The 16753-nt window shown below is 39.8% G+C and overlaps 1 protein-coding gene across 18 annotated transcripts in view; it reads right to left on the reverse strand.

The window, feature by feature from the left end:
- Positions 1-14161, reverse strand: part of LOC140484687 (disks large homolog 5-like) — a 195897-nt gene extending 181736 nt beyond the window's left edge. For all 18 annotated transcript variants that reach the window (XM_072583340.1, XM_072583339.1, XM_072583336.1 and 15 more), the window contains exon 1: positions 13237-14161. The gene's annotated coding sequence lies outside the window, so the exon portion shown is untranslated. The remainder of the gene's footprint in view (positions 1-13236) is intronic.
- Between the last annotated feature and the right edge of the window lie 2592 nt (positions 14162-16753).

Here is a 16753-nt window from a genome sequence, read left to right on the forward strand (position 1 = left end):
TGAGGCAGCAGTGCTAACCACTGTGCCGCCCATCGAGAAAAATGGATGGGAGCTGGCCAGAAAACCCTCAAAATAATATGATGCAGAGGTATGAAATATTATTTTGCTAATGTTCACATTGATTAATGAATAGATTTGAAATAACCCTTGATAAGTGTACAACAATCACCCGTGATTGCACATTTGCCCTGTGTCTGCGTGGGTTTCCTCCGGGTGCTCCGGTTTCCTCCCACAAAGATGTGCAGGTTAATTGAATTGGCCATGCTAAATTGCCCAAAGTGTTCAGGGATGTGTAGGTTAGGTGCATCAGTCGTGGGTAAATATAGGGTGGGCAATGGGTCTGGGTGGGTTGCTCTTCAGAGGGTCGCTTTGGACTTGTTGGGCCAAAGGGCCTGCTTCCACACTGTAGGGATTCTATGATTCTACAATAATCAAATCTAGATGTAATGAAAGCACGGATAATGGTTTAAATATTGAAAAAAGTGATACAAGGGGACAGGCAATGTCATGAATGTGGGCCTAGGCAGCCGTTGTGAGGAAATGATGAGGAGGCAGGAAGTTCAACTAACAGTCAATTAGAACGGAGTTTGTGAACTGGCATTTCAGTCTGAAACTGTGGCCAAGAAAGGGTTGGAAGCAGTGGCAAGGGAACAGTGATGGTGGGAGGAGCCAAAACAATTATTTCTGTCTTTGCGAGGTTTAACTGAAAGAAATGCAGCTCATCTAGGAGTGGAGGTTGCACACAGAGGATTCAAGAGAAAGTAGCAGAGCTGGGTGCTATCAGAGTACATGCAAACTTGACATCATCTCGTTTCATGATGTTGCCAAGGAGAAGCATGTCGATGAAATCTAGAAACAGCCATGGACAAATATATCCTTGGGATTTCCGAAAGAGATGACTGAAGCTTTTCAGGTGGTTCTTTAGCCATAGCTAATTTAGGTAACAATGTACAATCCACTCAGCTGGATAATGAGGGTGAGGTGTTGAAGAAAACTAGAATAGTTTAACAAAACCGAGATTGAGAAGTACATGATGGAAAATATGCCATTAGCACAGTTACGGAGGATGTCTTTTAGGTGTCCAGTTCGTTTCAATGCTGAGGCATAAGGCTAGATTCCATATTTTCAATGTGGAGCGGTAAGAGAAGCATAAGTCTATGGTGTTTAATAAAACTAGAGAAGAATCAAAGGTTAATGAAAGAGGCAGTTTGTAAGTACACTTGAAAACCAATAGGTGCAATGCAAAATTACTGAATTCTCAATAGAACATTGAATGTGTTCAGCTTTGAGACACTGAGATGTAATGAGTTCTGCAAATGCAGCTATTAATTTCTGAACTTCATATAAGCAAAAGGAACAAATGCACCCGTAAAGTGACATGGCTTACAAAAATCTGGACTTTGGACTACTGTTAGCAACTGTTTTTCTACTTTTCTTTACTGACAATTCAAATGTTCTATACTTAAAGATCAAAGCAATGTTGTTGAAATCCCCAAAATGACATCAACCCCATGCTATCTTCAATCTGAGTCCAATTAAGTTTGCTGACAATGAGTATGCTGGCATATGAAAATGCAAATGATTTTAAAGTAAGTTTAAAATATAAACCATCCTTTATGGGACCACCAAATCTATATATGAAAAATAGATCAGATTGTTTAACTTGTTAATTAATCACTTCATGTCTAGTGATACATTATCCACACTTAGCAATTCTGAGGTATACAGGACCTATGTTAAGTGTGGATCAATGCTTTTCAAACGGGAGCATGTCCAAGGTGCTGCATGGAGTTTGAAGCCTTGACTACAGACAATAAAATTTCCAAGTTTACTTATCTCAAACTACATCTAAATCAGATTTTATTTAGCTTTCCTTTTCTCTGTATGATTCTTTAACTTCACACCATTTCAGACACCAGGTAATTTATTCGTGGGAATCTATCAATTCTGCTTTGTACCTAGTTAGCAGAAACAAAGATGGTTTATTGAATGGCTACCCTCCAAACAGGAGTGTGAGAAGAGCCAAAACAATGATTTCTGGATTTTCTCAAGTTGAAACCTAAAACTTAGTATAACACAGATCTGCAATATTTGCATTACTTTAAGATATCTCTTACAGTCAACTATTCAAAACAGCTATGACAGATACCTCTTTAAAAATAGCTACACAAGTTTGTTCCAATTGTCCAGTGTCAGCCTTGAATACAAGAAGATAGCGTTCATGTGCTCGAGTTGGTGGCTGTGGATTCAAGTACCACTCCAGAATCAAGCACCCATAACCTAAATTGGCACTTTGGTGCCTTACCTCACAGTTGGAGAAGCTGTCTTTTGGATGAGGGCTTGGAGTACAGGCTCACAATTTCTTGAAGGTGGAGTTACAGGCAGACAGGATATTGAAGGAGGCATCTGGTACACTTGCCTTTATTAATCAGTGCATTGAGTATAAGGGTTGGCAAGTCATGTTGTGTCTGTATAGGGCATTGTTCCACAAGTGGTCTAACCAGTGTGTTCAATTCTGGTCTCCCTGCTTTAGGAAAGATGTTGTTAAACTTGAAAGGATGCAGCAAAGACTTAACAAGGACGTTGCCACCGGTGGAGGGTTTGAGCTACAGGGAGAGGCTGAATAGGCTAGGGCTATTTTCCCAAGGGCGTTGGAGGTGGAGGGGTGACGTTATAGAAGTTTATAAAATCATAAGCGACATGGACAGGGTGAATAGACAAGGTCTTTTTCCCAGAGTAGTGGAGTCTAAAAGTAAAGGGCATAGGTTTAAGGTGAGAGGGGAGACACAGAAAAAGGGACCAAAGAGGCAACTTTTCACACAAAGGTTTGTTCATATATAGATTGAGCTGCCAGAGGAAGTGATAGAGGTTGGTATAATTACAACATTTAAAAGGCATCTGGATGGGTACATGAATAGACAAAAAGGTTCAGACGGATATGGGCCAAATGCTGACAACTGGGACTAGACTGATTTAGAATATCTGGGTCGTCAAAGAAGAGTTAGACTGAAGTGTTTGTTTCCATGCTGTACAAATCTATGATTCTATGACTCGAGGTATTAAACCAAGACCCCGTCAGCTATCATAGATGAATGCAAAAGATCCCATAGCACTGTTTGAACAAAAGCAGTCTTCCCGGTGTCCTAGTCATACATATCACTTATCCAACCAATTTTAAAAGTGGTCTTTATGAAAAGTGCAACAATCTTCTGCAAGAAATATAACATAGATGATATATCTTGGCCTCCTCCTAACGTCTCCCCAGCTTCATAAATGCCAGTTTTCAGCAAATTCCACTGCATATGACCAAGAAACAACTAAAGGCACCGGATACTGCAGAGACTAAAGGCCCTATCAACATTCTGGCAAAACTCGTGATGACCTGTGCTCCCGAACTTGCCACACCCCTAGCCAGTATAGCTACAAGCCTGAAATCTATCCCATTATGTGAAACTTTGCCAGATACATCCTGTATACACAAGATAAATCCAATCTAGCCAATTTGTGCATCATCAACTCTTGCTCATCAGTAAAGTCAACCATCTCATCATGTAACATTTGCATAGCAAAAGTGGTTGGAGTCATATCAAACAAAGTAAAATGTTTGGTGTAGGTCAGTCATCTCAGCTTCAGGGCATCACTGCTGGGTCTCCTCAGTATAGTCTCCTAAGCCCATCTTCAGCTGCTTCATTAGTGATCTTTCTTCCATAAAGTTAGAAGGGATGTTTGCAATTTGCACGATGCTGATTAGCATTTGCAACCCCTCAGATACTGAAGCAGTTTATGTCCAATTGTCTCAAAACAAGGGCGATGACATGAATAATTAATTTTCACTGAGAATTGGTTTGGAGGGGTTTATTAACAGAACTTAAGAATTCCATATTTTTTGAGTCACCTTGTGGGATCATTGTATCACTGAGGAGTCAGGAGCTACTGTTTACTACTTCTTCTGAAGGAAGGGTAGTGGTTTAAATGGACAGCATTCCCTGTGTATGGTGCTAAAATGTCCTGGATTTGAGGTTTTTGCCAATAGTCTGTCTCACAAGTGTGTTTAATTTACTGAACATATCAGGACTAGCCTTGGCTATAGTATCCTAGTATGGAATAGGCTGACATAATGCTGAGCTTCATATGGGAAGTTCAGCTATATGGCCAAGGTGTTGATGGGCATTTCTAACTCAAAATTATATTTTCCATAAGGAAGCAGTTCCAGGCTGAATAGAAAATAAAAGAAACACAGAAGGAATGGGGCAGCACGGTGGCACAGTGGTTAGCACTGCTGCCTCACAGCGCCAGAGACCTGGGTTCAATTCCCGCCTCAGGCGACTGACTGTGTAAAGTTTGCACATTCTCCCCGTGTCTGCGTGGGTTTCCTCCGGGTGCTCCGGTTTCCTCTCACAGTCCAAAGACCTGCAGGTCAGGTGCATTGGCCATGCTAAATTGCCCATAGTGTTAGGTGAAGGGGTAAGTGCATGGGTATGGGGGGGTTGTGCTTTGGCGGGTCGGTGTAGACTCGTTGGGCCGAAGGGCCTGTTTCCACACTGTAGGTAATCTAATCTAATATGATTAAATTGGAGAGGGTGCAGAAAAGATTTACAAGGATTTAACAGGTTTGAGTTATAAGGAGGCTGGAAAGTCTGGGACCTTTTTGCCTGGAGCACAGAAGTTTGAGGGGTGACCTTATAGAGGTTTATAAAATCATGAGGTGCATAGTTACGGTGAAGCAAAGGTTGTCCCCCCCTAGGGTAGGGGAGTTCAAAACTAGAGGGCATATTTTCAAGTTTCGAGGAGAAAGATTTAAAAGGGACTCAAGAGGCAACATTTTCACACAGTGGGTGGTTTGATACGGAATGAACTGCGAAAGGAAGTGTAAGATGCAGTTACAACATTTAAAACACACTTGGACAGGTAGATGAATAGGAAAGGTTTAGAGGGATATGGGCAAATGGGACAGAAGGGTCTGTTTCCGTGCTGTATGACTATCTCCCTATCTGCACATTGGCTGCTGCATTTTCTCCAGTACAACCAGGAGTCAATTTTCAGAATGCCTTGAAATCGGCTGCAAGGCATTTTGGCATGACTGAAGGCTCTGAAAGACACCATATAAATACAATCCTTACTTTTACTTTCAAAAGCAGGGGAATGTCCATTTCAACTCAGAGTGGCATTAATGTAGAAAGTCAAGTAAGGGGAAAGCAACTTTTCATTAATCTTCACTATGGTTTCCAGGGATTGTGAGATTTTGGCCGATGTCCAGCAGCTCAGAAGGAGGATATAAATTAAGAACTAGAGGATAAATTATTAAGACCATAAATCTCTCTATTATCAAACTGTGACATGTCTAAGGAACTGCTGAAAAATATCAAACTTGGCTGAAAGTATTTCAGTTCTTTTAAAAAAAAAGGAAATTATAGTAAAGCACATCAATTAAGTGTTTCATTGAAGAAATTCTTTGTGAAGTGATTCTCTGGAGACTAAGTGTCTCAGAGCCCAAAGGCAGATGAAAACATGAAAAGCACATTCATTGTTATAAAAAAGGTCACAGATGTGGATATAAACCAAGTGATACCTGCGTTATAACTTGCATAGGTGCCAAAGACATAATAATTATGTTTCAGCTTCCATTGTCACAGACAAAAAAGTCATCTTGTAATCCAAGTATTTAAAAAAAAACTTCATGTAAAATCTCCTTGATTAAAATGAATAATTCAGAATCTTACGAGCAATGCAGCTTACTGACAAGTATCCAGATCAATGGCTTGGCTTGTCTGACAGCATCAGAAAGCACTGGGTAGAATCCTTCAATATATTTTTATGACAATAGATGTTTTGTTTGTGTATTGTATGGTACCTACGTTTCAGTTCCAAGTAAAACCCACTCAGTATACTTCAGTGGACAATTTGGCATTCATTTTCATTGCATAATTTGTCCATTTACAAAATGCGTCGAGGCTTTAATCAAAGACAAAAGATGGATTCCTGCAGCTTGCTGCAATTAGTTTAGTAGTATCATGCTAAGCTGGAACAGGGCATTTGATGCAGTGTTGTTCACACTAACGAAAAACCTCTTCCTTCACTGCAGTTTTTATTATTTTTAACCAGTTTTTAAACACTGCATATACAAAGAATCCATTACAAAATTCAATTTCACAGTATTTCATTTTGTAGAGAACGCTAGTACTTTACCAAACTTGGCTTAAAAGTGAAACAGTAAAGTTTTCACTTCAACGGTACATAATTTGGTTAACTTGAAATATGAACATGAAGGTAGAAAGATGAATGTTTTCCCAGAATGCCCCCTCTTTATCATCAGAATCCCTCTTACCTCTTGGGAAGGTTCACGTTCTATCAATAGCCTCGACTGAACAACCACTCATTTAAATACAGTAACCGTCTAACTTCAAGCAAGACAAAAACATGGCTATAATTAACTGTGCTGCATTAAATACAGCAATCTTCGGAATCATCAGCTAAAAACATTCCAACCTACCTTTCCCATGAATATTAAAAATTAATGTCAGCATAAAAGAATTCTCCACTAACAGTATGATCTGACAATAAAGAAAGGCAAGCTGTTGTTAAACTCCATACAAATGATTTCAAATGGAAGTTCTTGCAAGATCGTCTTACACTTGTTGCTGGAAACAGGCAGTGGAAGAATCTGTTAAACATACAGGTCTGAGCTGGTACAATATGCTTTCACTGAAGTTAAATTATTGCCTGGATAGTCTGCTCGTGGAAGTTTAATTAAAATATTTTTATTCTTAAGTTTGTTACCCTGACAAGATGGAAACATTTTTTAAACTTGTGTTTATTTGCCTCTTTCTGTCTCAGAAGGCAGTGGAGACAGTTTCTTGAATATTGTTAAGGCAGAGGTAGATTGATTTCTTCCTTTGCCTAACAAGAATCTAACATTATTGGAGGGAGGAAGATGGAAATGTAGAATTTGGAACAGAACCACGTAAGCACTGAATAGCAGAGGTTTGATGGGCCAAATGACCTACTTCAGCACCTAATGCATATGCATATTCGTATTCGTGTAATTGTATCATAGTTTGGTTTATGTCATGCACACAAACTAAAGAATTACAGTCACAAAAATAAATCAAGACTGCAAAGCTTGTGTTTACCAGTTAAAACTAGTGCATATATTGAGAAAAGTCACATCTTTCAGTTACCTCTTAATACAAAGAATATGGAAGCTATGGAAGAATATGATAAGGCGTCAAGAAAAGTGAAAATTACATCTTTCTCCAGAGGGAAGAAATTTTCACTAGTCTGAATTCTCCTACATTCAACTTGCAACAAATATTAATGGCAGTTCTATCTGCTATTGGTCACCACCAGTCACAACATTTGCCAGATCTTATGCAGTTTGGTCGGGGAAGCTCAGAAGAATACAAAGCACAAAAACTATAGGTAGTTCTCCTACAATGCACATTTATTGAACGCAATTTGGCTATAATGCAATTAGCAAGTTGTGGACTTTTTTGTAATAAAGCGAACTTCTATTCTCTGTTACGCGATTCCAAGCCCTGCACTTACCTGAACAGCAAAATGCTGTCTCGGATCCTCTGCAAAATGCAAATTCAGTTTTCAGCTAAAACAGGAATGCAATCAGCTTTGCAAGCCTTGAAACTTCGTTTGAAACTGGGAATTGTAGTCTACGTTTAGAAGAACTTTATTTCAAACTGGGGAGAATCTTAAGGAGGACTGGACTTCTGCATTGATATCACGTGGTCAGTAGGCTCGCGTGCTTTCTAGTGAAGAGCTTTGAGAAAAATACAGTGCTCGCCAGTGATTTTAGTGTTAAAGTGTTAAATTTACTGCATTATTTCATTAAAATATATGACTTAATAATTTATTTAGACTGTACGATCGTGTGTTTTAGGCTATTATTTTTCTTTTCATTTTTACTGATATTTTTGGCGGTTCACCCCAACCTATCCTTCCCATAGGCCCCATTACTTTTTTGTACAATTTTCTATAACACGGTATTGCATAGGAATGCAACTACTGCATTATAGGTGAACTACCAGTGTACCACAGTTATGATGGAGGAATTTACTTATCCTAGTAAAAATTTGAATTGTAACAGTGTGAAAGGAAGAGAGGGATAAGGATTTTGGGAGCGTGATCAGAAAAATCTTTTAGATCAGTATGTTTTAACTCAACAAGAAAGGAGGCATTGCTTAATCTGGTTCTGGGGAATAAGGTTGAGTCAAGTGAATCAAGGAGATAGTGACCGTAGAATCTTATAGGTCAGGTTAGCTATGGAAAAGAACAAGTAACTATATGGAGCAAAAATCATTAACTGGAGGTGGATCAAATTCAATGGAATTGACCAAACAATTGGCAATTAAAACTGTAAAGCAATAATCTGCTGTACTTAAAGAGAGGATTATTTTTCTTACATTGAGGTAGATTCCTATAAGGTGAAAAGATGGAGGAGACAAAGGCAATGCTTCCTGAAAGTTAAAAAAAAAGAACAAGACAAGACAGAAAAAGGGTAGTTGTTTGATTGATGAGAGCTAACTGAATTTAAGAAGTTCAGAGGGGAAATGCAAGAAGAAATAAGAGAAGCACAAAGCATGTAAGAGAACAGAGTGGCAGCTAACTTCAAACGGAACCCCAAAGTCTTTGGATAGTATATAAATAAAATGGCAGTAAGGACGAGAGAGTTTGATTAGGAACAGATTTAGAATAGGGACAGAGGGCACGGCTGAGCAACTAAAAGGATACCTTGCTTCTGCTGTCACTAAGAGGACACAACTAAAGCTATAGTGGAAGAGGGGTTGGTTGAGGCACTGGATGGATAAAGAGGTGGTATTAGAAAGGCAGGTTGTACTTGGGGAGTCTCCTCTATCAAATCACTTGCAATTAAGGATTCTAGAGAAAAGAAGAGCTGAAATTGCAGAACTCTGATCCTCTTTGGGGACCAAACAATTGACAATCCTCTTTAGGGACATGGGTAGTACCAGACGACTGGAGAACTACAAATGTTGTATGCTTATTCTAAAAGAAGTGTAAGGAGGATCAGTTTAGTATCTTCAAGCCAGCTTTCAGAAATGACAATTCAGGTTAATATAAAAAAGGTTAGTGAAAAAAATGTAGATGAATTAAGGCATGTCAACACAAATATATTTCAGGGAAACTTTGTTTAACTAACTTGACTCAGATTTTTGATAAGTTAATGGAGAAAGCTGATGAGGGTAATGCAGTTGATGTCATGCACATGGGCCTCTGAAAAGCAAATCACATGAAATGTCACACATTTGTTAGCATGTTGAAACTGTGGAATAGAAGTGTGGCATGGCTATAAAGTTTGCTGAGTGATAGTAATGAGAAAGTAATATTGAATAGCTGTCTTTGGACTTGAAGGTATATAATGTTGTCCCCAGCTATTTAGAACCATTGCCAATTAATCTATTGTAATAACATGCTTGGGTGTACAGGAGTCGAGAGTGTAATGCTAGAAAAGCACAGCAGGTCAGGCAGCATCCTAGGAGCAGGAGAATAGACATTTTGGGTATAAGCCTTTCATCAGAAAAATTGCATCTGCAGTCCTTACTTTCTCCTTCTTTGGTGTACAGGATACAATTTCAAAATTTATGAGCGACATATTTTGCATTTTGAGCTACAAGAACAGTGACAAACTTCAAGAGAATAAAAGCCAAGCTGCTGGATGGACAGAAATTTCATCCAAAAAATTTAAGTGTGAAGTGATACACAGAACAGCCCTCTATGTTGCACTGACCTGTGGAACCAATCTGATGTCCATCTATCCTACACTATCCCATTTTTATCCATATGTTTATTATCCAATGACCATTTAAATGCCCTTAAAGTTGGCAAGTCTACAACTGTTCCAGGCAGTGCATTCAACTCCCCTACTCCCACTGTCCACCCGATCTAACCCTCTGATTATCTTATATGTCTCAATTAAGTCAGCTCTCAACCTTGACTCGAACAAAAACAGCCTCAAGTCTCTTAGCCTTTCCTCATAAGACCTTCCCTCCATACCAGGCAACATCCTAGTAAATCTCCTCTGAATCCTTTCCAAAGCTTCCACTTCCTTCCTACAATGAGGTGACCAGAACTGTATGCAATACTTCAGGTGCGGCCACACAATTTTTTAAACAGCTACAGCATGATCTTGTGGCTCTGAAATTCAATTCCTCTACAATAAAATATAACACACCGTAGACCATCTTAACAACCCTATCAAATGGGTAGCAACTTTCAGGGATCAACATACATGGACACAGATCTCTCTGCTCATCTACGCTGCAAAGAATCTTACCATTGGCCTAGTACTCTTTATTCCTTATGCTCCTTCCAAAGTGAATCACCTCACACTTTTCCGCATTAAACTCCATTTGCCACCTCTCAGCCGAGCTCTGCAGCTTATCTGTGTCCCTCTGTAGACTGCAACATCCTTCAGCACTATCCACAAATCCATCGACCTTAGTGTCATCCGCAAATTTACTAACAGCAGTGGCCCTAAAACACCACAAGTAACTGAACTCCCATCAACCACCATCCTCTTGTCTTCTTTCAGCTCGCCAAGTTCTGATCCAAACCGCTAAATCACCCTCAATCCCATGCCTCTGTATTTTGTGAAATAGTCTAATAATCAACAACAAAAAATAAATCAGCAATTTACTGGTTTGTTTCTCAGGGCAATACCTCAACCAGACTCAAACTGCTTGGTTTAAAGGGTAAACAAAATCTGACAGGTAACTGCCAATCATGCATTCTCTATGGCAATACCTCTTCCAATTAGTTCAGGTCAACCCAAGTAGCTCAGGTTCCACTGCTGCAGAGACATGTCATAACATCTCTGAAAGGGACTGACTGGGTCTTTCCAGTGGAAAGTTAAAAGCTGCTGATAAATTTAAGGCTTTTTTTTTGCTGGAGTCCATCAATGAACAAACCTATATACTGCTGAGAAATGACAGCTTTTCATTTTGTACTTCAGTCAATTTGCAAGACTATCAATTCAAGGGGGAAACCTACATCTATATATTTTCTCATCAAACTGTGCTTGTATATAAACAAACACAATGACCAACTGTTATGTAAAGTGCCACACACAGCAAAGAGATGAACCAGTTAATATCACAATTGTAGTTGGCAGTATCCAGGAAGGACACTGAATGCTCCCAGCTCTTTTACTAATACTAATATTTAAATATCACCCAAAACTGCTGAAGCAGGCAGCCCATATGCCTCACTAACATTTCACAAGCACAGTGCCTCTAATATTCAGCAAGACACCACACTACTACATAAAAATAAATCAAAAGAACAAACTCTAGTCTTGGACTGGGGCTTGAACCCACAAATTATTGGGGAGATGCAATGAAACTGAAGAGTTGTAAACAATTTTGCACAGTTAACATGCTCACTTTTGATGTCATGCATTGTTTTGTTTTTGAAGTGAAATACAAATGATGTGCTTTTCTGATGCCAAACATTGTGTGTTACAATTTAAAAAACAAACATCTGACCAAGAAATATTATGTGTATAAACTACAACAGAAGTAAAGCTCATTGAATGTAAAGTCCACTCCTTCAATATTTAAGCATGTTCAGCCTAAAATCTAACTACTTTGACTGTCATTAATAGATATGTCTCTGTTACTTCGGCTGCCAGATTATTCCAAATATATAGCTCTCTTCACAGGAAGAGACTATCTAGTATTCTTTCTAAATTTATTTTTTGCAAGTTTATTTTTAATAAACTGAGATACTCTTGACAGATTAGGCTCCAAATGAGGCCTTTGAAATGTTAAGATGCTAACTTGTGTGGTACACCATTGCACGCGTTCAAACCTTAAATCACAAAACCAGGAGGAATTCTCCCAACTCCACCAGGCATGGTCAGTTTTGACGGAAGATCACCAACCCGAAACATGCTACAGACATGTTTCTGAGTATTTCCAGCATTTTTTTTGTTTTTACTTCAGATTCCCAGCATCTCCAGTATTTTGCATTTGTTTGGGCAGTGTTGGATTGCACATTCCGTTGCTCCATTCCATTCCCTATTAGTTAAAGACCTGAACCAAGCAGTTAAGTGGCTCAGGGACTAATTCAGTAAACCCATTGCTATCTGTTTCTCATTCTACCTGGTTAGATTTTTAAAAAATGCAGCTTATGCTTTCTAAGGCTGAACAAATGTACACCCCTGTGAATGAGGTCAATTTTTGATTGCTTCTATTGAAAGCAAAGCTGTTTTACATTAAATTGCAATAACTGCTGGCAAAATCTTTGATCTGTACAAAATACTGTAAGTGAATGATTTGAGGTGTAATCTCCGCAAAGGAGAATTTAATTGGGCTCAAAGCTCAGTACATGGAGGAAGAAAGTACACTTGCTCACAACCGAGTACTGAACTCATGGAAGGGGCTGGCAAAGCAGGAGACTGGTGCTCCTATAAAGCTACAGATACTCTCTCAGACAGCATTAATTCACTCACAATAATGCTTTCTGGTTGTACTGAAGGATAGGAGTCATATGCATTCAAAGAAACAAAAAATCTGATGCTCTCCATTTCTATTGAAAGGGTGCAAGGTGATCTAGAAGGGGAGTATACATTGGGAGTTTTATTACCCAGAGACCTTCCACCCAGCAACTGTGACATTACTCTTAAGAGTAGGAAAGAGAGGAACATAGAAAGTTGATTAGAAATCGGGACCTGTGCCCAAAATGCAACCTTCTTCCTTGAAATCTATTTGATTAATCAATGCATTATCACATCTTGACAATCCTTAACATCAGAATACAACCATGATAGGAAATGACCCAAAAGTGCATTATTTCACCATCACCAGTAGAACCTTACTAAACTCCAAACCATTGAGGTGGAAATCGTGTGTACAAGTGAACATTTAGCAAATGTAAAACCCTGTGCATCAATTCAATCATTTTAAAAGAGGCAGATACAATAATATTAAACGGCAGTAAAGCAACCCTCCAAATAAACAGCACTGTTTGATTTTATTCACGACTCCTAGTGGATAACAGGAGAATTTTTATACCAATTTCTCCCTCAGAAACGTGAAGAGGAATAAGACAGCGTGCAACCTGTTCAATACAGAGGGGGGAACAGCAGAATTTTAACAAAAAGAAACAGTTAATGAAAAGTTGTGAAGGAGGTGATGTTATAAAGGTAGGCGACCATCACCAAATCCCCACACACACAAAAAAAACCCCAAATAAATAAATCTTTACCTTATTCTTGAGGCCACAGTGGCAGCAGACAGCCCAAAGGTAATGGACGGTCCTCCACAGGAGGATGATGAAGAGGCCGCCGAAGAAGGTGACCATGGACGAGGCGAGGAAGGCCCACCACATGCGCTGGTCATTGCTGTCGCAGATGGTCTCGGCGTCGATGGGGATGATGACGGGATCCATCTTCAGCAGGGCCGCGGAGTGCCGGCGGCTGGAGGTGGCGGTGAAGGAAGAGGAGGAGGAGGAGGAGGAGGCGGCGGAGGCGTTTCCCAGGGCCATGGCTTTTAGCAGCGGGGGGAGAGGGAAAGGCCGCGGCGGCGGAGGAGGAGCAGGCCCTCCGCCAGGCCCGGAGCCGCCATGGCAACCGACAGCAGCTTTCTCCCTCACACACTCTCACTCACACAGAGAGAGAGAGAAGCTTCTTCTCAACACTTCTCCTCACACAGTCTCCACAACAACTGACGCACGGACCAATTTAATAATCCCCAGAGCAAATTCCCATCAGTCAGGTTTATAATCCTGAGGGGAGAGAAGGAGAGAGAAAAAAAGAAAAATGATGGACCGTTTGTTTTCAAATGTCCCCCTCAGCCTTGAGCTGAGAAACCCAGTTGTTCTAAATCTTCCCCCTTCTCTCTCTCTCTCTCTCGAAGAGAGAGTTTTCGCTGGTCGCCTCCTTATACCTCTCTCTCTGCTGCTGCTGCAGCAGCAGGGGATTCCAGTCACATACAAAAATAGGTGGATTTCTGACTTTTCCTCAAGGGGAAGGTATTCTTGGGGAGGGGTGGGGGAGGTGAGGTTTGGGAAAGAAAGAGAAAGCGTCCTTCCAGAGCTAGGAGATGGACAGACACTGCTGCTTGGCTGCTGGGTTAGGTCCAACCACTCCCTCTCCCAGATCTGCTCACACTGGTTGCTGCTGCCTACTGACTGACTGAATGAACAGGAGTAGCAACTGATGCAGATCAACGCAGCTTCCTTCCCCCCCCGCGCGCTCTCCTACTGATTGCATTAATCAGATTTTATCCCCAGCCCCTTCCACTTAATTCTATTCCCTGAGCCTCTTCCCAACTAAATCTTTATGCAATTGCACTCCATCCCCTTAGCCCCCTTGGCAAAATTGCCAGAGATGATTCTGGTTAAAATATTTCCCCCCGCCCCTCAATTCGATATGTTTGCGCTGCACATTTGCAGTTTCACCTTTCGCCTTGAAAGCGCATCTCCCTCAAATATCTCGGCCGACACTCCACCCCGCCACACCGATGCTGGTTTTTTTTGTTGCAAACTGTAGGATGTCACCTTATTTCTATAACACCCCCCCTCCAAAAAAATATATTGTCGCGGATTTTGAGGTTTTGAACATGGAAAATTGGTGTTGAGACAAAAGCTGAACAGTTGTTTTCCTATTGGTTTCTTAATGGTCGGTGATCAAAGGTAGTCATGATAAAGATCTATTTATTCATCGCTACACGTTAAAGGACAATCGATTTTGTAATATTCGACTGGCTGACATCTCGTGAAACAGGCAGAGACCCGATTCAATACAATGGGGCTATAATTAGTCATTTTCCATAGCTATAATTCAATGTCTTGCTGCTGTTCTATAAAATTCTCAATTCATTCCAACTGACATTTTCTACACGATGATTTATCAATGACCATGCTCAAGAGGTGGAGGCGATGTTTATCTCGAAGATTCTCCCATTAATTGTGTATGTTCAGCATCATATCGCGGGCTGATAACTCAAGATTGTTACAATCTATAACCCACATCATCATCGTCTCGCTACATGAATCTATACAGTGGTACCAGAATGGCTGGATTTTAACCCCTTCCAGGGGTTGTGCGCGTTTCCTTATTTTGCCTCTTATTCTTTGGACCGATAAATAACCAGCCACCGGATCCATCTAAATAAGGAACACATAGGCATTTAAAGGAAGATTCGAGAGAACAGCTTCTGCCTCTCCAACAGAAGGTGGCACTTAGGAATCACATGCATAGTTTTAGGGGTATTTTGATAGAAACAAATAGCTTATTGAACATGAACAGCACGGGAGTCATGTTCAACGATAACCAACAGTGCATCTTTGATCTCAGTCACCCGCCCGCAGACGTTCACATTAAATTCAGATTTCGCTCCTTTGCGCGAACTTATTTATTTTTCGAACGTTTTGTTCACAGTTCACAGCGATGCAAAAAAAGTTTGTTCCATAATACCGAAAACATTAACAACGAACGAAATGCTACAGTCTGGTAAACAAAAGACCATCACAAATTACTGATGCACAATTACATAAACGTAGTCAAAATGGAGTAATACTGTAAATGGTTGCTGAAAAATCCATCACCCAAAAATTGACCAGTCACTAAGTAAAACTCAAGTCTGTTACACAAAACTAAACCATTTTATAATTCGTAGGTTTCGATAACTTAACTATACTTTAGTGTTGAAATGAATGAGTGTGGGTTTAAATTAAACTGTTAATGTACTTTGGGGCAAACGTGCTAAACAGCATGGTAAATCTGTTGCCACCTGGTGGCTATGCAGAAGTTCACTAACACTGGTGAATGAGGATACACACGTGAAACATTAGCGAGTTGTGCCCTCAACAGGTGGGTTCTGACCCGCTCAGAGTTTCCGAACTTTTGTCTTTCGTCTAAACTTTGTTCCGAGGTAAACGAAATATTTATTTTAAAAATATTTTCTGACTTTGTAAAGTATTTGAAAAATCGTCGTGTATTCAAAACACATTTCCAGTTTGTCTCTCACAGAGTTTGTATTTCCTGGAAAAAAATTAAAGATAGAGACAATATTCTTCAGCTTCTGTTTGGTTCCTGAACAACTTTAAGATTTTGTCGTATTAGAAATACAGTCAATTAAGGTATAATGGAGCTTGACAGTTGTTTTAAAACTGTGGTCAACATGCCATTATTGTGTTAATGCACAAGTAGTACAGATTTGCATAAAATGGCAACTTACATCAAGAGTTATGTGTCAATCTGATCCCTACTTGATTACGTCATGTGTCTCTTGTAAGGAGCCAAATTTCATATTTCACAGCTGGTTCAATGTGACCTCATGGACACTGTATAACTTATACGGAAGCCTTCGTAGCGGTTTGTGAAAACAGATGTGCCTATCCACTACAGAATCTCTTCACATTCAAAGGAAAACAATGAATGAAGGTGCAAAATACATTTTGCAGAGAGGGATAAATTAGAAGTTACTGCCACATATTACCAGTTCTCCCAAGTGTGCTTTACATTAAAACACTTGAGAACAGCACTACTTTAATTCAGCCAAATCCTATATCAATAAGTCAGATGCACCCACACGTTTTAACGCTGCTGGAATCTTTCAATACTTAGTATCTAAAGCTATAAGATAAATAAGATTAATGCTCATGTAGAGGATGATAAATGGTTAAACTTATAAGTGGCAAATTTCACAATGATACATTTTTCTTAATCCACTTGTATGTGGAAAAATTTAAAAAAACACATTTGTTTCATTTGATAAAA

Source organism: Chiloscyllium punctatum, chromosome 13 (genome assembly GCF_047496795.1).
Source record: "Chiloscyllium punctatum isolate Juve2018m chromosome 13, sChiPun1.3, whole genome shotgun sequence".
Classification (NCBI taxonomy): Eukaryota; Metazoa; Chordata; class Chondrichthyes; order Orectolobiformes; family Hemiscylliidae; genus Chiloscyllium; species Chiloscyllium punctatum.